Consider the following 23602-nt stretch of genomic DNA (forward strand, 5'->3'; position numbering starts at 1 on the left):
GTTTACATACACCTCAGCCAAATACATTTAAACTCAGTTTTTCACAATCCCTGACATTTAATCCTAGTAAGAAATTCCCTGTCTAACGGCAGTTAGGATCACCACTTTATTTTAAGAATGTGAAATGTCAGAATAATAGTAGAGAGAATGATTTCTTTCAGCTTTAATTTCTTTCATCACATTCTCAGTGGGTCAGAAGTTTACATACACTCAATTAGTATTTGGTAGCATTGCCTTTAAATTGTTTAACTTGGGTCAAACGTTTCGGGTAGCCTTCCACAAGCATCCCACAATATGATGGGTGATTTTTGGCCCATTCCTCCTGACAGAGCTGGTGTAACTGAGTCAGGTTTGTAGGCCTCCTTGCTCGCAAACACTTTTCAGTTCTGCCCACAAAATGTCTATAGGGTTGAGGTCAGGGCTTTGTGATGGCCACTCCAATACCTTGACTTTGTTGTCCATTTTGCCACAACTTTGGAAGTATGCTTGGGGTCAATGTCCATTTGGAAGACCCATTTGTGACCAAGATTTAACTTCCTGACTGATGTCTTGAGATGTTGCTTCAATATATCCACATAATTGTCCTACCTCATGATGCCATCTACTTTGTGAAGTGCACCAGTCCCTCCTGCAGCAAAGCACCAACACAACATGATGCTGCCACCCCCGTGCTTCACGGTTGGGATGGTGTTCTTCGGCTTGCAAGCATCCCCCTTTTTCCTCCAAACATAATGATGGTCATTATGGCCAAACAGTTCTATTTTTGTTTCATCAGACCAGAGGACATTTCTCCAAAAAGTACGATCTTTGACCCCATGTGCAGTTGCAAACTGTAGTCTGGCTTTTTTTATGGCGGTTTTGGAGAAGTGGCTTCTGCCTTGCTGATATAGGACTCGTTTTACTATGGATATAGATACTTTTGTACCTGTTTCCTCCAGCATCTTCACAAGGTCCTTTGCTGTTGTTCTGGGATTGATTTGCACTTTTCGCACCAAAGTGCGTTCATCTCTAAGAGACAGAACGCGCGTCTCCTTCCTGAGTGGTATGACAGCTGTGTGTTCCCATGGTGTTTATACTTGCGTACCATTGTTTGTACAGATGAACGTGGTACCTTCAGGCATTTGGAAATTGCTCCCAAGGATGCACCAGACTTGTGGAGGTCTACAATTTCTTTGGCTGATTTCTTTGGATTTTCCCATGATGTCAAGCAAAGAGGCACTGAGTTTGAAGGTTGGCCTTGAAATACATCCACATGTACACCTCCAATTGAATCAAATTATGTCAATTAGCCTATCAGAAGCTTCTAAAGCCATGACAATATTTTCTGGAATTTTCCAAGCTGTTCAAAGGCACAGTCAACTTAGTCTATGTAAACTTCTGGCTCACTGGAATTGTGATACAGTGAATTATAATTGAAATAATCTGTCTGTAAACAATTGTTGGAAAAATTACTTATGTTATGCACAAAGTGGATGTCCTAACCGACTTGCCAAAACGATAGTTTTTTAACAAGAAATTGGTGGAGTGGTTGAAAAACGAGTTTTAATGACTCCAACCTAAGTGTATGTAAACTTCTGACTTCAACTGTATATTTGTATGTAACATGTGCTCACATTAAACTTGAATGATATTACTACACGACTGAGTTAGATGCATATACAGATACTCATGTTTAAACATTAGACATAGTGCTTACTGTGGCTGGTCAGAATATCACCTTCACTGTTCCTTTTAGGTCGAACCGGGGAAATACATGCCCTTAACCTCCATAACTCATAACAAATTCCATTGGAGACAAGTGAATACAAATTCTGAATTATTTTAAACAGCCTTATTATGTTGTCTAGACTGAGCCAGAAATACATTTGAGGAGCGTACATACTATACACAGAGAGATTTTAATATCAAAACAGGTCCGTAACTGGGTCTATCAGGTTGCGTAACATCATATGTCTAGAGATGTTATTTATTGAAGTGTTATCCTTATGACATATGGAAACCTGAGTAAAATCTAAATAATAAAATACTTACATTACATTAAACATGCCCAGTGAATCCCAAAGCAGGATTGTTGATTCCATCTGGTGTGGAATGATAGTAGAGAACCTACATTAAGTTTCTAGCTCTTACTATGTATAGTACAACTGAATTGGATAAACCATATCCTACTACAATACTGTATGTTACCTCAAAATGTCCTGGTATCTACAATGAAATACACTTTCTATGAAGTATTATAAGGCATTATAAAGGATGTTATAAAGCATTACACCAATTGACTTTATAGAAAGTGTTACCATCGTGCCCTCTATGAGGTAAAGATGGATGCAACAAAATATGAACACACATCAGGATGTTTCAGAATGCTTCGGTAAAAGGTTTGATATGGTTTCATCTAAATGTGGAAGAGAAGGAGAATCTTTCAAACAACACATCTGTTCTTTGGCATCCACATCCTTTGTGTATTTACCAAACACAGCAGAGAAAGTGGCGTATGAAAAATGGGATCCAAGCAAACATTTCAAGTTATAACAACCACTACACTCTCTCCTCCCTAAGTGTGGGTGTGGTGCTCCAACAGCCCAACCACCGCCACATATCTGGAGGGTGAATAATAAAATAAATAGCATTTGAAGATGCTCAGATTAAACATTAGTCAGTCATGAATCATGGCTCCTAGAGTGAGGAGGCCCTCCCAGTGCTTAATCCTATTCCTTTTATGGCCGTCGACCAGCATTACTAACCTAAAGCCATACTTAGGGACTGGATATTTTTGTATGATTCAGAGCATGATGCCTTAATCACTGCAGCTGTACTGGGAGGTGTTTGGGGAACCTTGGTCCCAGCTGAGGCAAGGGGTCTTGGGGATATGGACCCCAGGAGGATTGGGGCGGCCTGTGGGTTACCAGGTGCCTCTGGGGGGGGTCCTCTATAGGTTACCAGGTGCCTGTAGGTCCCTTCAGTGGGTGGTGGTTCCTCCAGCTGTCTATGGGGCCACAGGTTATCCATCATTACAGGGGTGGACCAGTAACGGGAACATTGGGATGGAAATGATCGACAGCTGCATCATGTTGCTGGTAGGGCTAGTTGTCTTGAAGATGACAGGACAATATTTCCAGGCGCCAATCATGTAAACCCTCCCTCCGCCCCTTCACTACCCTTTTCCTGTCACAGTCCAACCCCCCCCAATCCCATCGTCTATTCCCTTCCCCCGGCAGTGTTATTGAGTGACATTTCAGAGAGAAGAAAAAGGGTGGAGTCACTGGTTCTTTGCAGCTGGTGACCTGAGCGCCATAGGCAAGACAAATCACTTTATGGAAAGAGCAACCCATTTACTCTCAATGCAGGAGAGGAGTTATTCCACCTCTTCCACCCCTCTATAACCACCCCAACCCCCGTCCCAGTCCCCATTGCTGTCCCCCAGGGCTAGAGGAACAGAGACTTTCACCTTATACCCTATTGATCTCCCCTCCTGAGGAGTGTCATTTATTTGCAGGCTGATATAAGTGGGAGTGATTAGAACAAGGGCTCTGATTGATTTGTGAACACATGCCGCACGGCACCCTGGGAGGAAACCAGGCCTGGCGGGGAAGGAGAACATTCATCTGCTGTTTGTCCAAACCCTCAGATGCCAGCTAACATTATTCTCCGGGAGAGAGTGTGTGTGTGTTTGTGTGTTTGTGTATTTGCGTATTTGCGTGTGTCTTTGCTTTAGTTTAAATCATTCTGAGCAGCTTTGAAAGAAAAAAAGTTGTACAAATGCAATTTGCATTCCAATTTCTTTGCAAAATAACCTATACATTGTCAAATGATAAGATAAAGCATATCTTCTCAACCGCTCTGATTTACTCTCTTTTGAAAGCACAGGTGTGTCATTATAAACCTATGCAGTGTCCGGAGGGATATTGCTGATGGAGAACCTCTAATAAGCACATTTCACTTGTGACTGTGTCACTTTGAAACAACAGAGTGAGACGTGTCCTCTAATACGCCAATGATTAAAAGAATCAGGCTATCTAAAGAGTTACGATCAGCACACTGTTAAGATGCATGTCTCCCCTTCTCCCATCTTCTATCACTTTTCAGCAAACACACACAGCATGGACTCACTGCAAATGTTCTTTGATTGAAAGTGTGGCTTTATTTGATTTCTTTCAAATCTCAGAGAATAACAGCTTTGTAGAGACCTGTTTGCCTGGCAGGCTATAGGCAGTAGACTAAGGCATATATAGAGTTTAGTATGTTCTTCCAAATGCCTTTTTTTGGAGAAGTGCCTAGTTTTGTTCAAGCAAACAAGACAAGGTTTCTTCCTGTTTCCTCTGTTTCACCTGTTTCTCTGTTTCCCCTGTTCCCTCTGTTTCCCCATTTTCTCTGTTTCCCCCTGTTCCCTCTGTTTCCCCATTTTCTCTGTTTCCCCATGTTTCCCCAATTCCTCCGATTCCTCCGTTTCCCCCTGTTCCCTCTGTTTCCCCATTTTCTCTGTTTCCCCATGTTTCCCCAATTCCTCCGATTCCTCCGTTTCCCCCTGTTCCCTCTGTTTCCCCATTTTCTCTGTTTCCCCATGTTTCCCCAATTCCTCCGATTCCTCCGTTTCCTCCTGTTTCCTCTGTATCCCCCTTTTCTCTGTTTTTCCCATTTCCTCTGTTCCCTCTGTTCCCTCTGTTCTTACAACCTTCTTTGTATTATGTGCTCCATAATGAAAGACCAGCAGGTTGTGAAAGATCAGTAAAGGTGGTTTCACAAGGAGCTTCCTCTGATGTAGCGGACGGAAGCCCAGAGCTCTAAAGCTCCTTAAGTGTATGCAGACTGGATGGCTGTAAGGCTGTATGCACTCAGTCTGGATGGCTGTAAGGTTTATTCCTTTCATAGACAGTGGAACCCCATGGCCAAACTATCCTTTAAAAGCCACAGTGATATTTTCATATAGCACATCTCTTAGGTTGCGTGCCATAGGTACCCTATTCCCTACATAATGGGTAACTTTTGACCAGAGCCCCACTGTCCCTAGTCAAAATTATTGCACTATATACTGTAGGGAATAGGGTGCCATTTAGGATACCATCTCCCTTTTTATGTAACTTTGCTATAGGCTGACCCTCTCCATTGATGACATGTGTCTGATCCAGGCCCCCCAGGCAAACTGTCTGTCTGCTAAGGGCAGACAGTATCCTGCACAAAATCTGCTAACAAGCCACATGCCCCAAAAGCTGCATTAAGCAGTGAATTTGTCACAAATGACCTATCCTTCACATTCTTCAACATACTTTTTTCTGCCCTCAGTGCTTTTATATCTTTTGGTTTCTGTTTCTGTCAGTCCGTTTGTCATATCATTTGATTGCCATGCATACTGTAGGGTAAAATGGGATTTCACTTTAATGTATGTGCCTTCATATGCATTAACTCTATTTGATACAAATGAAAAAGACCAGAAAAGCTCATAAAATAGTAATACCATGTCAGTGTTACTAACCATGCTTAAACGTAATACAAGGACCAGCCATATTGTAGCAATCAAACTCAATGCTTCTCCATTAACAGTAACTACAGGACACAGCTCTGTGATTTCTCCCACTAATTGATTTTGAACGGCCTTCTCTCTTTCTGGCATTATAGTTTGTTCCCAAAAGCGACATTTCAGCCAGTAAGTATTGCCAGCCAGTCCCTCCCTCCTGTATTGCATATTAACTAAGTGCATCTTTTTTTCCTCTCTCGTTCTTAAAGGCATTTGTCCTAATGTAGGAGGAAGTTGTGCTGCTTTACCGGTCCCCTCATGACTTATTCAGCATAATGTAGGACAGTGTCATTCTAATGGCCTCCTTCCTGTTGGAGCCACTAACAAATGGCAGTCCTGAAGTGTCCGGGTTTCTGTCTGATTAATAATCAGGGCAGCCTGTGTCAATCGATGAGGTGATGGGCCCCCTGGGACCAACAGAAAGGTCTTGATAGTGTAAAACTGGGAAGGATGGAATAACATAATGGGCAGTAGTACGGACAGGTCCAATGCCATTTATTACATGACTTAACCCCAGAAACACCCATGATAACGTATTATATGTCCCCTAGAAAACCTTAGTCTAACTATTTACTGGATTAACCTCGTTCTCATCAAAGACCATTAAAAAGGTTATTGTCCCTGCTTTGCGCAACACGTCCAACTGAGGATGTTCCCTGACTTCACTGTCATTTAGTGTACATTTGTGGATTCAAGTGAAATGATCAGTTTACTTTATTTAGAACCTCATTGTGGCTTAACAATCGCAATTTTTTTCCATGCTTCCTTGGCACACTCTTTCACTTTCAACACTTTTGACCCTGATCAAAGAACATTCCATGCAAGGTTCTACAGTCTGGTGATCCATCAATAAAACAGGGAGAGAGACAGAGAAAGACAAAGACAGAGAGAACGCGAGAGAGAGAGAGAACACGGAACAGAGAGAACATGGAATGTGGAACATCCCTGGAGCAGGACCTTTAAAGGTCCCTGTTTCTTCTCTAGTAAACTTCCAAACGATGACAAGCCAATTAACCAGCATCATAAGTTTGAGGGCCCTTTTAAATGAAACCACAAGGCAAAGGACTTTAAGGAGGTTTAGCATTATTGATCTAATGTCAGAGATCCGGGCCGGAAGCGGCTGTCATTGGGGAATGCAGCCAGCCAGCCAGCCAGGATCAGGTTGGAGCGAATTACAGTAATGGTTATCTGTGCCGTCTGAAAATCAGCTATCATTGTTAACCACTAATGGGCTGTAACATATTGTTAGTGTGCTTGCTAATGCATTACAGATTAGCTGGGTTTGGTTTCCCTAGCTCTTCCTTAGCCTTGCAGGGAGAGCTACAGTTTGAAAGGTTTTTTAGACAGACCACTGATCATCGAAGCAATCACATTTTTATTGAATCCCAAATTATTCCCAAAATAAAAGTTCCTGTTTAGCAAACTTTCTCCCAAGCAAGCAAAATTATATCAAAGGAAGCAACAAGAATCCCACAGTACACTATCCATTCAAACCCCAATGGTAATTTCTACCACGTGAGCTTAATCAGTTTATTAATTTAAATGATACAAAACTTTAGTTTATAACTCCCTTTTATGAAGAATGTTTGCATGAATTTTGCATGGCTCCGATATTTATGTTAGCACTAAAGAACATAAGAGTGTTACTACCACAGCACATTTCTCATTATATGGGAATAACACTAAAGATGGTATTTCTTTTCTTACCACGCTTTATAGCCAGTGAAATTACCTGTTTAACTGCCTGTTCTTTTACTATGTGACAAGAGGGATTCCTTGATATTACACATAAAACTGGTCTGTTCCTTCCAGTTTAATATCGACATATTATATATTGCAGCAAATTTGGTAGGTCGCCTAATCAGGGCTCGAATCCCAAACCTTGAGTTCATCTTTATTGACTCAAATATCATCATATAAATGAACTTATTTTACTTTGATTATGTGCATTTGTATATTCCTGTGTGGTAGAGCACCAAAAGCCTACATTTAGTAAAAACATTGATATGCAAATATTTTCATTTGATTTCAAAAACACTTTACTCCAGGGTGCTTGGCCAGACATGGCTTGTAGGTTACGATATACCATGGATACTCTACATTAGACATGTATTGCACGTGTACTACCAAAGTGTGAAGTAAGCAGAAAGAAATCCAGTTCAAAACATGCCATTTCGCCATAGCGCCTGTCTCTGTGCTACGAGCTAGCCTCTCTACCTTCAAAGAGAATTTTCAAACTGCATTTTAAGGCTTGCCTACATTACTTTCTTTTTTCAGGACATTTTCAAAACAATTTGCTTTTCCCGTCTTTACTTTTACGATGTTGATGCTGAAATATTAATGGTGTTCTCTTTGCTTTCCCCTGGTCTGCTGGGACTCCCCCACAATCCACTGCAGGTGGCCCCCCATCTCCCCCTTTCTCTACCTCCCTCAGCCCCCATATTAAAGGGGTAAACATCTAACACACATAAAGATAGATTCCTCCTCTAATAATCGGGTATAATTCTATGAAGGATAAGGGCTTCTAGTCGGGAGCTATTTATCCCCAAGTGGTCACAAGCACAAGAGAGCCACACATATTGAGTGTTGTTCACAGGATGAATCAATTGTATAGCCTCTTGATTTTTCTGGTGGCTTTTCAGGTAGGATTTTTCACATCCCTATGCAGTGCGGAAGGAAAAAAAACAATGTTTTTCAAATACAGTTTTTGGAACACAAAATGCTCAGGGGGGTTTAAGCCTCTGCACTGTTTGAAATGAGCATGGTGCAGCTCTGGTGCTTTGAAATGGTGGAAAGATGGAGCTTTAACAAAAGCGTGCTCAACCAGACGCAACTCAATTTTGCTAAATATCCTCTCTGACTTCAGAACAATATTGCCAGGAAGGCCCCAGGTTACCCCCCCGTTCTACTCAGGTGGAGATGCAATTATAGATGGGCTGTTGTATGTGGAGATTACTGTATGTGTGTTAGCATGCATGTATGCACATTCACTACGCAGGGATTCTACTCTATATTTTTGGTGTTAGCGGATTGAGTTCACACAGATGCTCACCCTCTCTGTCTCTCTCTCTCTCTCTCTCTCTGACATTTTGTGCGTTTGCGCTTCCTGAACCTGTGACCCTTCACACCTTGTACTGACACCAGCTATCTCTCATCTCATCGTGAACATACACAATGCAGATGATGGAGTAACCAGTGAATTCTCCATGACTCTAGTATTAGTGGGAAGCTGTTTGAGGACACACCTACAAAGGACAGAGTTGTTCCATTCCATGACCTCAACATGTACGTCTTTGTGGGACTTTGTATCATCTGTCTTTTTTTCCAGACTGGTTGAAACATATGTTCCAATCATGGGCTATATTTTAGCTGTACTATATTTCAACCATGAATTTTACCACATTCGAAGGTAACATTAAGTCTTCATCACCCAAATAGTTACAAAATGTCAACCGTTACATTCATTGACTATACATTTACGCATATCTATCTCTCACCAATCATTCCCAGTTAAGTGTTTAGATGTAAACATTGTGATGTTGCCTGCTGGGTGTCCAGCCCCAGCCGAGATGAAGAGAAGTACCCTGGCTCTCTCCAGCCCAAATCAATGCTGAGCTGGGCTCCAGTCAGACCAGGGGGCCCAGGCCAGGCAACCAGTTCAAAGCTCTTTATTTATCTCCAGAATTCCTCCACTGTCAACTCCACTAGGGCCTAGTGTTTTGATAGTCTCCTTGTCTTGTATGCTACTAGCTATTAGTACTAGTGTTAGTAAACCGCTGTAGCTTGAGACCCAAGTGTGTGCATGGCTTTAATAAAGAGAGAGGACGGGAGCAGGCTGTACAGGGAGATTGCTGTACTATTAGTGGCTGTGGTAAATAAGACAAACATATTATACTACTTATACATTCAGTATGTATGTCTGGCCATGTTCTTGTCTTCGTGAGTTAGTGTGTCTTTGCTTTCTTGATTAATGGTGTCCTTCAACTATGGCTATTGATGCCAGGAGACTGCTTTGTAATGCCTTTGCATGGTTTAGCAAATTTAGATACAAAATTGCCAACGCAACTGATTTTTTGAGTTTGACAGAGAATCTTAAGCAGTGTAAATCAAGTTAATGGTGGTGAGATGCAATGGCATCCGATTCTCTGTGACAGCATATCACAGTGCGGAGCCCACAAAATACATGAAATGTATTCTAAGTATGTTGCGGAGGAGGGCATCACAGCAGCGCTAGCTCATTGGCTTTCTTATGATGTCCTCCACTGCTTTGAAGATGTCCTCCAGCTCTGTTCACCTTTGAATCCTAATCGCATGCAGCCCAATAGATCAGTGCTGAAATATACCCTCAAAAGTTATGAATTCATGAATTCTTACAGCATTATCACCAAGGTGAAAGTTTCATCACTCAGAGGGGAAACTACAGCCATGAAAAATAAAAGCTACAGTATTATTAATATCCCATGTTTACCGTCTAGTCATGTTGTTTGGTGTCGGCTGCACACGACGGCTTACTTTCTTCTGGAGAGCATTCTTTATCTAGCCTGGAATTTCAACTGAATGTCACTGTAACAGGTCTCAGGCATGAGATCCCGCTACAGATAATAAAGTCCTGTTTTACACAGGGAGAAAGAAGTCACAGGAGATAAGTTCGGTTTTTCACAGGAAATAAGTTAGTTTTTTCAGTCAGGCAGTTTCCTTTTTTGGCTGTAGAGGAATTTTGCGTACTCTATACCCTAACGCTCCTGCATCTCCCCCTAGTGGTACACACTGGATAACATCGTTCCCATTGGAGGTATATGAAAAACTCAAATAAAAAAACAACCAATACAAAAAGATAATAGCTTAGAAAAACACTAAATTGTGACCAAAATAAGGTGACATTCCTACATATTTACAACTTGTTAAGTTTCTTCAACCCTCTAGGTTCTCTCGTACACATAAGGTGAGTACTTGAAAATAAAGTAGGTTGGGTAGGGTGGGAATTGGTAAAGAGGTGGGAAGTGGCAAGGTGTTCCTCATACTGGCACATGAGGAGCACTATAAGCCTCTATTATGTTGACTGTAGGATGTGGCTGTAGCAAAGGCTGACGTAGTGTATGGTATGTGAACATCTGCCCAAGTTTTCTGCCCCCAATGGGTTAAAGAAGGATTTAAGTGCCTTTGAACGGGATATGGTAGTAGGTGCCAGGCGCACCAGTTTGAGTGTGGTAAGAACTGCAACAATGCTGGGTTTGTCATGCTCAACAGTTTCCTGTGTGTATCAAGAATGGTCCACCATCCAAAGGACAACCAACTAACTTGACACAACTGTCAGAAGCATTGGAGTCAACATGGGCCAGCATCCCTGTTGAACGCTTTTGACACCTTGTAGATTCCATGCCCAGACAAATTGAGGTTGTTCTGAGAGTGAAAAGGGGTGCAACTCAATATTAGGAAGGTGTTCCTAATGTTTAATACACTCAGTGTAGTGTTCTGCCTTCACCTGTTTCTGGACATACCTTGTACACAGGATTGTCTCCAACTTGTTCCTTCACAATTTATATTGTCTTTTCTCAGTATGACCGTAGTTTCCCATGACCTCCTCGCTCACTGAGATTCTGAACAAGCACTCTGTCTCCTGGGTGAAGGGCTACTCCTCTCCTTCATCATAGTACTTCTTATTTCTCAAGCTGGATTGCTTACCGTTCCCCGACGTAATGTTGTATGCCTCAGTCATTCGGTTGGCCCATGTCTCGGTATATCCTCTTGATGAACTTGTCTCTACTTCTGTCATCAAGCCGAAGAACAGGTCCACTGGCAGGCATGGGTGGCGGCCATATAGTAGGTAAAACTCAGTAGCTTCATGTCTGGTGACATTGCGCGATTTGCGGGATATGGTCTTTCCACTTGCATTACTCCATCTCTTCAAGTGTCCTTAGCATCTGCAACAGAGTTCTGTTGATCCTCTCAGCTGGATTTACTTGGTGGAGGTACAGCAATATTCTTGAAGGGTCTACTCCTGAAAGCTGCTGGAGTTTCTTGAAGAGCTGGTTCATGAACTGATCATGATGTAGTTTCTAGGGGTATCCAAACCGAGGGATAAAATCATTGAAGACTTGTTCTGCTGTTGTCGTGCCAGACTTGTTCTTCATAGGGTAAGGTTGAGCAAACCTGGTGGTCAACCACAACCAAGAGGTACTCGTAACCACCTCGACTGGCTTCTAAGTGAAGGTTGTCAATTCACACGAGCTCTAGAGGTGAACTGGAGTTGTTGATACTGCCCATGGGAACTTTGACATGCGTGACAGGTTTCTTCGACTTGATGCATGGGCATCTCCTTCTGACATAATCATTGATTATATTTTTCATGAATGGCTAGAAGAACCTCTCTCTAGCAAGGTTAAGTACTCGTTCTGTCCCTACGTGGCCTCTGTCATCATGCAAGTGTTTCAACACTGTTTTTCTGTACTTTATAAGTATGACAAGTTGTCGTCTGACTTGTTTTTCTGTACAAGAGTCCATCTTCCAGGTTTAACTTTCTCCACTCATGCAACAGTTTTCTTGTGATTCCACATACTGCTTGTCATGTCTCATGGCTCAGGATACTATTTGACTCTTTCAGATGGATGACTTCGTCAATGGCCTTGTCCTGGTATCCTAGCGGTTAGTGCGTTGGGCCAGTAACCAAAAGGTTGCTGGATCAAATCCCAGAGCTGACAAGGTGAAAATCTGTCATTCTGCCCCTGAGTAAGGCAGTTACCCCACTGTTCCCCTGGCACCGAAGACGTGAATGTCGATTAAGGCAGCCCCCCACACTTCTCTGATTCAGAGGGGATGGGTTAAATGCGGAAGACACATTTCAGTTGTACAACTGACTAGGTATCCCTCTTCCTCTTTGTGCTCTTATTAGCTCATCATGGCCAATCGTCAATAGAAGTCCACAGGTGTTTTGGTTGGTGTCCTGTAAAAGTCTGTTTAAGGCAGTGATCCATGCGACATTCTTCTGCTGAGTTGATTGGCTTCCTTGCCATGTGGCACAGACCACATTCGGCTACATACCTGTTAGTTACATACCTGTTAATTACATACCTGATAATTATATACAGTGGCAAGAAAAAGTATGTGAATCCTTTGGAATTACCTGGATTTCTGCATAAATTGGTCATCAAATTTGATCTGATCTTCATCTAAGGCACAACAATAGACAAACATAGTGTGCTTAAACTAATAACACACAACTATATTGAATACATTATTTAAACATTCACAGTGTAGGTTGGAAAAAGTATCTGAACCCAAGGCTAATGACCTCCAAAAGCTAATTGGAGTCAGGAGTCAATCAATGAGACAAGATTGGAAATCTTGATTAGAGCTGCCTTGCCCTATAAAAAAAACTCACAAAATTTGAGTTTGGTATTCACAAGAAGCATTGACTGATGTGAACCATGCCTCGAACAAAAGAAATGTCAGAAGACCTAAGATTAAGAATTGTTGACCTGCATAAACCTGGAAAAGGTTACAAAAGTATCTCTAATATCCTTGATGTTCATCAGTCCACGGTAAGACAAATTGTGTATAATAGGGAAAGTTCAGTACTGTTACTATTCTCCCTATGAGTGGTCATCCTGCAAAGATGACTGCACAGAATGCTCAGTGAGGTTAAGAAGAATCCGAGAGTGTCAGTTAATAAAGACTTACAGAAATCTCTGGAACATGCTAACATCTCTGTTGACGAGTCTACAATACGTAAAACACTAAACAAGAATGGTGTTCATGGGAGGACACCACGGAAGAAGCCACTGCTGTCCAAAAAAAACATTGCTGCACGTCTGAGGTTTGCAAAAGTGCACCTGGATGTTCCACAGCGCTACTGGCAACACAGCTACAGTTGAGTTGTTTGGAAGGAACACACAACACTATGTGTGGAGAAAAAAAGGCACAGCACACCAACATCAAAACCTCATCCCAACTGAAAAGTATGGTGGAGGGAACACCATACTTTTGGGGCTGCTTTGCTGCCTCAGGGCATGGACAGCTTGCTATCGTCGACAGAAAAATGAATTCCCAAGTTTATCAAGACATTTTGCAGGAGAATGACCCCCATCTGAAGCTCAACAGAAGTTGGGTAATGCAACAGAACAACGACCCAAAACACAGAAGTAAATCCTCAACAGAATGGCTTCGACAGAAGAAAATACGCCTTCTGGCATGGCCCAGTCAGAGTCCTGACCTCAACCCGATTGAGATGCTGTGGCATGACCTTATGAGATGAGTTGCTGAACTGAAACAGTTTTGTAAAGAGGAATAGGACAAAATTCCTCCTGACCGTTGTGCAGGTCGGATCTGCAACTACAGAAAATGTTTGGTTTAGGTTATTGCTGCCAAAGGAGGGTCAATCAGTTATTAAATTCAAGGGTTACATACTTTTTCCACCCTGCACTGTGAATGTTTACACAATGTGTTCAATAAAGACATGAAAACGTATAATTGTTTGTGTGTTATTAGTTTAAGCTGTCAAGAGGTAGACGCGACAGCATGTCTCCATCGATGTTGATCTTTCCAGGTCTATATTTTAAGTCAACGAGTTCTCTAACCCATTGGTGCCCAACCACGTTCAGCTTTGCAGTGCTCAGGACATAGGTACGTGGGTTATTGTTAGTATATATGGTGAAGTGTGGTTCGTAGAACATAACTTCTCACACATTGCCCATCTTAAGGCTAGGAACTCAAGTTTCCTTGAGTGCAGGTTGTAGTTTCTCTCGGCTGGCGTGAGAGTTCTAGATGCATAAACGATGACTCTCAGCATCCCTTCCTGCCAGTGATCCATCACAGCCCTGAAGCCCTGTTCCAATACTTCTGTATGGAGTGTGAATGGTAAGTTGAAGTCAGGGTACGCCAACACAGTTGTCAAGGAGTTGTCTTAAGTCTCTTAAGTCTCCCATACAAATCAGCCGGGCTAGACAATCTGGACCCTCTCTTTCTAAAAGGATCTGCCAAAATTGTTGCAACCCCTATTACTAGCCTGTTCAACCTCTCTTTTGTATCGTCTGAGATTCCCAAAGATTGGAAAGCTGCTGCGGTCATCCCCCTCTTCAAAGGGGGTGACATTCTAGACCCAAACTGCTACCGACCTATATCTATCCTACCCTGTCTTTCTAAGGTCTTCGAAAGCCAAGTTAACAAACAGATTACCGACCATTTCGAATCCCACCGTACCTTCTCCACTATGAAATCTGGTTTCAGAGCTGTTCATGGGTGCACCTCAGCGATGCTCAAGGTCCTAAACGACATCATAACCGCCATCGATAAGAGACATTACTGTGCAGCTGTATTCATCGACCTGGCAAAGGCTTTCGACTCTGTCAATCACCACATTCTTATTGGCAGACTCGACAGCCTTGGTTTCTCAAATGATTGCCTCGCCAGGTTTACCAACTACTTCTCTGATAGTGTTCAGTGTGTCAAATCGGAGGGCCTGTTGTCCGGACCTCTGGCAGTCTCTATGGGTGTGCCACAGTGTTCAATTCTCGGGCCGACTCTCTTCTCTGTATACATCAATGATGTTGCTCTTGCTGCTGGTGATTCTCTGATCCACCTCTACGCAGACGACACCATTCTGTATACTTCTGGCCCTCTTTGGACACTGTGCTAACAACCCTCCGGACAAGCTTCAATGCCACACAACTCTCCTTCCGTGGCCTCCAACGGCTCTTAAACGCAAGTAAAACTAAATGCATGCTATTCAATCGATCACTGCCCGCACCTGCTCGCCCGTCCAGCATCCCTACTCTGGACGGCTCTGACTTAGAATACGTGGACAACTACAAATACCTGTCTGGTTAGACTGTAAACTCTCCTTCCAGACTCACATTAAGCATCTCCAATCCAAAATTAAATCTAGAATCGGCTTCCTATATCGCAAAACAAAGCATCCTTCACTCATGCTGCCAAACATACCCTCGTAAAACTGACCATCCTACTGATCCTCGACTTCGGTGATGTCATCTATAAAATCCTCCAACACTCTACTCAACAAACTGGATGCAGTCTATCACAGTGCCATCCGTTTTGTCACCAAAGCCCCATACACTACCCACCATTGCGACCTGTACGCTCTTGTTGGTTGGCCCTCGCTTCATACTCGTCGCCAAACCCACTGGCTACAGGTTATCTACAAGTCTCTGCTAGGTAAAGCCCCGCCTTATCTCAGCTCACTGGTCACCATAGCAGCACCCACTCATAGCACGCGCTCCAGCAGGTATATCTCACTGGTCACCCCCAAAGCCAATTCCTCCTTTGGTCGTCTTTCCTTCCAGTTCTCTGCTGCCAATGACCGGAACAAACTACAAAAATCTCTGAAGCTGGAGACTCATATCTCCCTCACTAGCTTAAAGCACCAGATGTCAGAGCAGCTCAAAGATCACTGCACCTGTACATAGCCCATCTGTAAACAGCCCATCTATCTACCTACCTCATCCCCATACTGTATTTATTTATTTATCTTGCTCCTTTGCACCCCAGTATCGCTACTTGCACATTCATCTTCTGCACATCTACCATTCCAGTGTTTAATTGCTATATTGTAATTACTTCGCCACCATGGCCTATTTATTGCCTTAACTTACCTCATTTGCACTCACTGTGTATAGACTTTTTCTTTTCTTTTGTTCTACTGTATTATTGACTGTATGTTTTGTTTATTCCATGTGTAACTGTGTGTTGTTGTATGTGTCAAATTGCTATGCTTTATCTTGGCCAGGTTGCAGTTGCAAATGAGAACTTGTTCTCAACTAGCAGACCTGGTTAAATAAAAAAAAAAATAATAAATAAATAAAATGAAGCATTCTCTGGTGTTTGTTCATCCACTGGACGAGGGCCTTACAGGACAGCTGGGAACCTTTGACATTCTCTCTGTAGGATTTGACTGGCAGTATTTCAGTTGCGTTTTTCACCTGGAGCAACTAATAAATTGGTTTTGCTGTCCTGAATGTGGCTTCTGTAGTACCTCAGAAACCTGAGTCATTTTCGGCCATCACCGATGGTCTGAGCTGTTTTTTTCACTTCAGTGCCATGATCATGTCCAGGTTTTTGGGATCATTCCTGAAAACGTCTGCTGATACGAGTCGTCCAACATATCTGACCTCACTTTTGAACAGCTCACATTTTGTTGGTCTCAGTTTTACTCCATGTTTCTGAAGGGCTTTGAGGACCACCCTGAGTCCCTGCATGTGAAAAATAGTGTAGCACAGTATGTAGTCGAGGTATGGGATACAGCATTTGTCACGTAGCGGGTCCAGCATCTCCTCCTTGCTCCTCTGGAATGTGGCAGGTGCATTCAACAGCCCAAAAGGGATTCTGACCCACTCGTAGAGCCTCCAGTGAGTGATGAATGCCATCAGATGTCTCGACCCTTCGGCTATGAACCCCTAGTGATACACCTTATTTTGATCCAGGATGGTAAACCAGCTGTAGCCACCCAGGGTATCTGTCGGGTCTTGGATCCATGGCAGTGGATGTCTATCGAGGACAGTCTTCTGGTTGAGCTGTCTGTAGTCTACTCATATCTTCAGCGACCCATCGTTCTTTTGGACACATACCACTGGAGCGGAATACAATGAGTTAACTATCCATACATTCGCTAACATATTTTGAATGTGCTCCTTAACTTCTTGATAAAGAGGTTTTGGCACTGATGAAAATGCTCTCTGGACAATTACGTCATCTTTGAGACTGAGACATCTGCAGGCTTGGGATGCACCCGATATCATTGTCGTCGCGCGCGAAGGCGACTGCTTCCTCATACAATATGTTTCTTGACTATTTGTTGTGTCTCTTCCAGGTGGCTTATGTTGACTGGAGGGTGCGATAGTGACACTGCATCACCATTTGGGCTAGGTGAGTTCACACTGTTAACCTTCACACTGGCTTTAGGTTTCACTTGTTGCTCTGTCACAACTATTTTGGCTATTGGCTGGATGCTGCCAAAGGCTGTTCTTCTTGGCAGAGTTATGTCATGCTGGTTGTGGTTTCCTAAAGGGATCTGTACATAAGGTTTTGTGGCCTTTTGGATCTCTACTAAGCCCTTCCCAACAGCTAGTTGTTTTAGCTGCATGTGGTTTTTGTTTGGCTCAAACAGCACACAGGGTTCTGACTGGTAAAAGCTGGGTGGAACTCTACACTTAACCTGGGCTACTTGGCATGGGGTGATAACTATGCTCTGTGATCCGACTCTCATGAGGCCATCTTCCGTGCTGGCTTGTTCCGTGTTGGCTTTTTGGATCTGGACAAAGTTTACAATGGCTTTGGCATGGTCATCTTGGATTTCCATGGCCCCACTGAGCAAGCTAACTATGGTCGACAAGACTCCGCCTGTTTGTCCTTTAACTAGCTGCTCTATCACATTAAACCCAAACAAGGGTTCCTTCCAGGCATGATCTTAGATGCTCACTTGGGCTGCTGAATCAAGTAAGACACTTGCAGCCAAGCCATTCATATTAAATCTGAGCAAGCATTTCTTTCCTACAAGCTGGGCTACTTTGGGGGGTACCGATGCCTGTAGCCAGCTGGCCTTGTGAGTGTACCTTGGGAGAAGCTGTCTCGGCGGGAAACATGTTGTGAGACCGTACTGTGATTTACACTTTGAGGTTTCAACCCTGTGAAACCATTGGGTTGGGACTGTAACTGCGGCCTGATCACCGGTTGCCCCTGTGCAGTGACCGGTTCCCATTTCCCGAGCACTTTAGTCTCTTTAGACAGCCTACCGCTTTATTTCCTTATTACCTTATTTCCACAGAAGAACAGTGACTACAGTTCGGTACACCCTGTTCAACACATCGTGGGCGGCCGTATGATTTCTCTCTTCTGGGCCCAGACGGTTGACTTGTGGAACACTGGCACATATGTTCTGGTTGTTTTGACTCAGTCAGACAGCCTATCATGCTGGTTAAAGCATCAACCTGCACAATGAGCTGTTGTATGGTCTTATGTGTGTTTACGGTCAGCGACCTCGTCCTTTTTGATACAGTCTTCATTACTATGGCCATCACCAAGCTCTCGTCTCTAGTTTATTTTCATCACATGCTTTAGTATTACTTCGTCAGACACATTGCTGTGAGAGAGGAGGGGTCTCAACTCCCGGCAACATGGCTCTGTTTGTGTCCAAGCCCCTGGTACAAGACCCTGGTACAAGGTATTTAAGAATGCATCTTGCACTGTCTTTACATCATATCGTATGTCTGTGTTAGCTTCTTTTGCAATGAACAGAATTTCCTGTTTCAGCCCTATCATCCGGTTCACTTTCCTTAGCACACATAAGGTCATGGAATATATTGGTACTTTTCTTTTCCCCTTGGTGACTCTGGGGAAACCCTTTAAGCTCTGCTATTGTCATGTCATCTTGTTCATAAGCATGTCCTTGAAGTTTTCAGGCTTTATGATCCACAGCACACTTCTGACTCATCTCATTCACTGCAGTTCTCTTCAATCCCTTCTTCTACTGTATCTGTTTGCACACATTGTTGTAGCTTATGTCTGATGCTTGGTCACCTATTTAAGCCCCATGAATCTTGAATTCTCTCCGCTACAGGTAAGAGAGATCTGACTTGTCTAGAGTGTGGTGCACGCTCAGAGTGACAGCTACTGTGTGGTTGGTTATCATGTGCAGTGCTTTTTTTCTCAGCTGTGGGTGGGATATGGGAGTTTCCTACCTAGCTTCTCATGGCTAGAACCCATTCTTTGGCACTCAGTATGAGTATATGATGTATCATTGGCTACATCATTTACATCTACTGCGCTACACTCTTGGCTATCAGGTGAAGGTACAAGACTTAGACGATGACTCTGTATAGCTACATCTATTGCATCTTTCAAAACCAACAGTTTGACCATTCCCCCATCATCAGAATCAAGCAAGGCCTTACTGTACATGAAAGCATGGATATGCTCAAAACAACCCTCTTCGTCACCCTTCTGTAATTCTGACCGGTCTTTGTCTGGTACCGGGCCGACAGTCTTGGCGATCTGATAGGCAACACCCGCTGTTAGAGAGCGCAGATTCTTCCTGATGTCCCATACTAAGCTCTTCCTCTCACTGTCTGACATGGCCTCTCTTTATCCCTCAGGCAGGTCATACGGCTACACATGTCACACAGTCCTGGATAGCTGAACCACTGGATCAGCGTCATCCAACAGGTGAAGCCGCTCCCAGACAAGTCCCCAAGAATCTGTAACAGGTCTCAGGCATGAGATCTCGCTACAGATAATAAAGTCATGTTTTACACAGGGAGAAAGAAGTCACAGGAGATAAGTTCATTTTTCAGTCAGGCTGTTTACTTTTTTAGGATGTAGCGGAATTTCGCGTACTCTATACCCTAAAGCTCCTGCAGATCTCCCTAGTGGTATACAGTGGATAACATTTTGGAGGTATATGAAAAACTCAAATAAAAAAATAAAAACAATACAAACAGATAATAGATGAGAACAAAATATTTTTGTCAAAACACCATATTGTGACCAACATATGTGTCCTTCACATCCCTCTGTTTCATAATTCAGTGTGGATTCCAGGTTATTCTTTTACAACTATAAGTTAACAAGTCTTGCAAAGCATCTAGACAGTATTGCCTTGCGTTTACCAACGTGTAAGGATCTGTTGCTGTAAAGTACCACTGCCTGCCTGTCTGCATATGTCCGCATGTGATCTAGAACCCTTGAGCATGTGTGGGTGTGGTAGTCCACGTGCTGAGCTCGAACTCGTACGTCTGTTCCTTAAATTTGGTTCTTATAATAGTTCCACACTGTACAGTGATGATGATGACTCACACATCCCGTACTTAACCAGGCCGCCACACCATTCTAGAGACAGCCCTGTGAGGGGCCCATATAAACATAGAGGGATTTACCTCCCTGTTATTCCAGCACCAGCAGCTGGAGGAGTGTGTGGAGAACACACACACTCACGCACACACGTGGAAGTTAAATGAAATACAATTTTATTGGTCACGTACACATATTTTGCAGATTTTGCAGTGAAAATGCTTTTGTTCCTATCTCCAACAGTGCCGTAATACCTAACAATTCACACAAATCCCCCAAAATAAAAACATCCAAATTAAGAAATATCTGAACGAGTAATGTCAGAGTCCGGAATCTATCTATCTATCTATCTATCTATCTATCTATCTATCTATCTATCTATCTATCTATCTATCTATCTATCTATCTATCTATCTATCTATCTATCTATCTATCTATCTATCTATCTATCTATCTATCTATCTATCTATCTATCTATCTATCTATCTATCTATCTATCTATCTATCTATCTATCTATCTATCTATCTATCTATCTATCTATCTATCTATGCATAGTCACTTTACCCCTACCTAAATGTACAAATTACCTAAATTTCCTCGAGTAACCTGTACCCCCGCACATTGACTTGGTATCGGTACCTTCTGTATATAGCCTCGTTATTGTTATTTTACGGTGTTACTTTTTTTAAACTTTAGTTTATTTAGTAAATCTTTTCTTGACTCTATTTTCGTGAAACTGCATTGTTGGTTAAGGGCTTATAAGTAAGCATTTCATAGTAAGGTATTCGGTGCATGTGACAAATACGATTTGATTAGATTTTATCTGTCTATCAATCTATCTATCTAGCGATCTATCTAGCTATCTATCTATACATACGTATACAGCGCCTTCAGAAAGATTTCATACTCCTTGACTTATTCCACATTTTGTTATGTTACAGTCTGAATTTGAAATGGATTAAATCTTTTTTTTTCTCTCTCATCTACACATAATACCCTATAATGACAAAGTGAAAATGTGTTTTTAGGCATTTTTGCTCATTTATTGTCAATTAAATTGTTACGTATACTCCTTCTCCGGCCTCTAGGTCATCAGGCTTCTGATTATCCCACACACCTGTCACCATCGTCTTGCGCACCTGCGCCTCATGACACTCACCTGGACTCCATCACCTCCTTGATTATCTTCCCTATATCTGTCCCTCCCCTTGGTTCTTTCCTCAGGTGTTATTGACTCTGTTTCATGTCGGTGCGTTGTTTGTGTTTCGTGTTTATTGTTTTGATTATTTATTAAAACACTCACTCCCTGTACTTGCTTCCTGACCTTCAGCGCACTCGTTACATAAATATCTTATTTACACAAGTATTCACACCCCTGAGTGAATGCATGTTATAATCCCCTTAGGCACCAAATACAGCTGTGAGTCTGTCTGGGTAAGCCTCATGGTGAACTCCCTGAGCGGTTTCCTTCCTCTCCGGCAACTGAGTTAGGAAGGGCGCCTGTATCTTTGTAGTGACTAGATGTATTGCTACACCATCCAAAGTGTTATAACTTTACCATTCTCAAAGGGATATTCAATATCAGATTTTTTTATTTTACCTATTTACCAATAGCATCTTCCTCTTTGAGAGGCATTGGAAAACCTCCCTGGTCTTCGGTTGAATGTGGTTGAATCAGTGTTTGAAACGCACTACTCAACTGAGGGACCTTACAGATAATTCTGTGTGTGGGGTACAGAGATTAAGTAGTCATTCAAAAACCATGATAAATACTATTATAGCACACATGCAACTTATTATGTGACTTGTTAAACACATTTTTAATCCTGAACTTATTTAGGCTTGCCATAACAAAGGGCTTGAATAATTATTGACTCAAGACATTTCAGCTTTTCATTTTTTATTAATTTGTAGAAACATAATTCCACTTTGACGTTATGGGATATTGTGTGTGACACAAAATCTCAATTAAATACATTTTAAATTCAAGCATTAACAACAAAATTCTAGGGGTACTGTATGGACAGTATATGAATAGAAAGGTGTGTACAGCAATAGTTATTTAGGACGAGCCTTGACTATAATACAGTATACATATGAAGTTGGTAAAATAGTATTTAAACATGATTAAAGTGACTGACCAGTGTTCATTGACTATGTACTTAGGGCAGCAGTCTCTAAGTAGCAGGGTAGAGTACCGGGTGGTAGCCGGCTAGTAACAGTGACTAAGGTTCAGGGCAGGGTACTGGACGGAGGCCAACTAGCGGTGACTATTTAACTGATGGCCTGGAGATAGAAGCTGTTTTTCAATCTCAGTCCCAGCTTTGATGCACCTCTACTGTCTCCAACTTCTAGATTGTAGCGTGGTGAATAGGCCGTTGCTCGGGGGACCAAGCCACAATGTCTGTGTGAATAGACCGTTTCAGTTTGTCAGTGATGTGCACGCCGAGGAACTTTAAGCTTTTGACCCTCCACTGCGGCCCCTTCGATGTGGACGGGGGCGTCTTCTCTCTGCTGTCTCCTGAAGTCCGCGATCATTTTATTAATGTTGAGGGAGTGGTTATTTTCCTGGTATCACTCCACCAGGGCCCTCACTTCCTCCCTGTAGGCTCTCGTCATATTTGGTAATCAGCCCTACCACTGTAGTGTCGTCAGCAGTCTTGATGATTGAGTTGGAGACGTGCTTGGCCACACAGTCATGGGTAAACAGGGAGTACAGGAGGGGGCTGAGCACGCACCCTAATGGGGCCCCCGTGTTTAGGATCAGTGTGGCGGAGGTGTTGTTGCCTACCTTCACCACCCGGGGTCGGCCTGTCGGGAAGATCAGGCCCTGAGCTTAGTGATGAGCTTGGCGGGCACTATGGTGTTGAAAGCTGAGCTGTGGTCGATGAACTGCATTCTTACATAGGTATTCCTCTTGTCCAAATGGGATAGGGCAGTGTGCAGTGCGATGGTGATTGCGTCATCCGTGGGTCTGTTGGGGTAGTATGCAAATTGTAGTGGGTCTAGGGTGTCGGGTAATATGAAGGTGATATGATCCTTAACTAGTCGCTCAAAGCACTTCATGATGACAGAAGTGAGTGCTATTTGTCGAAAGTAATTTGCTTGAGTTGCCTTAGCTTTCTTGGGTACAGGCGCAATGGTGGACATCTTGAAGCAAGTGGGGACAACAGACTGGGATAGAGAGAGATTGAATATGTCCGTAAACACTCCAGCCAGCTGGTCTGCACATGCTCTAAGGACGCGGCTAGGAATGCCATCTGGGCCGGCAGCCTTTGCGAGAGTTAACATGTATG

The sequence above is a fragment of the Salmo salar genome, chromosome ssa19 (assembly GCF_905237065.1).
Source record: "Salmo salar chromosome ssa19, Ssal_v3.1, whole genome shotgun sequence".
NCBI lineage: Eukaryota > Metazoa > Chordata > Actinopteri > Salmoniformes > Salmonidae > Salmo > Salmo salar.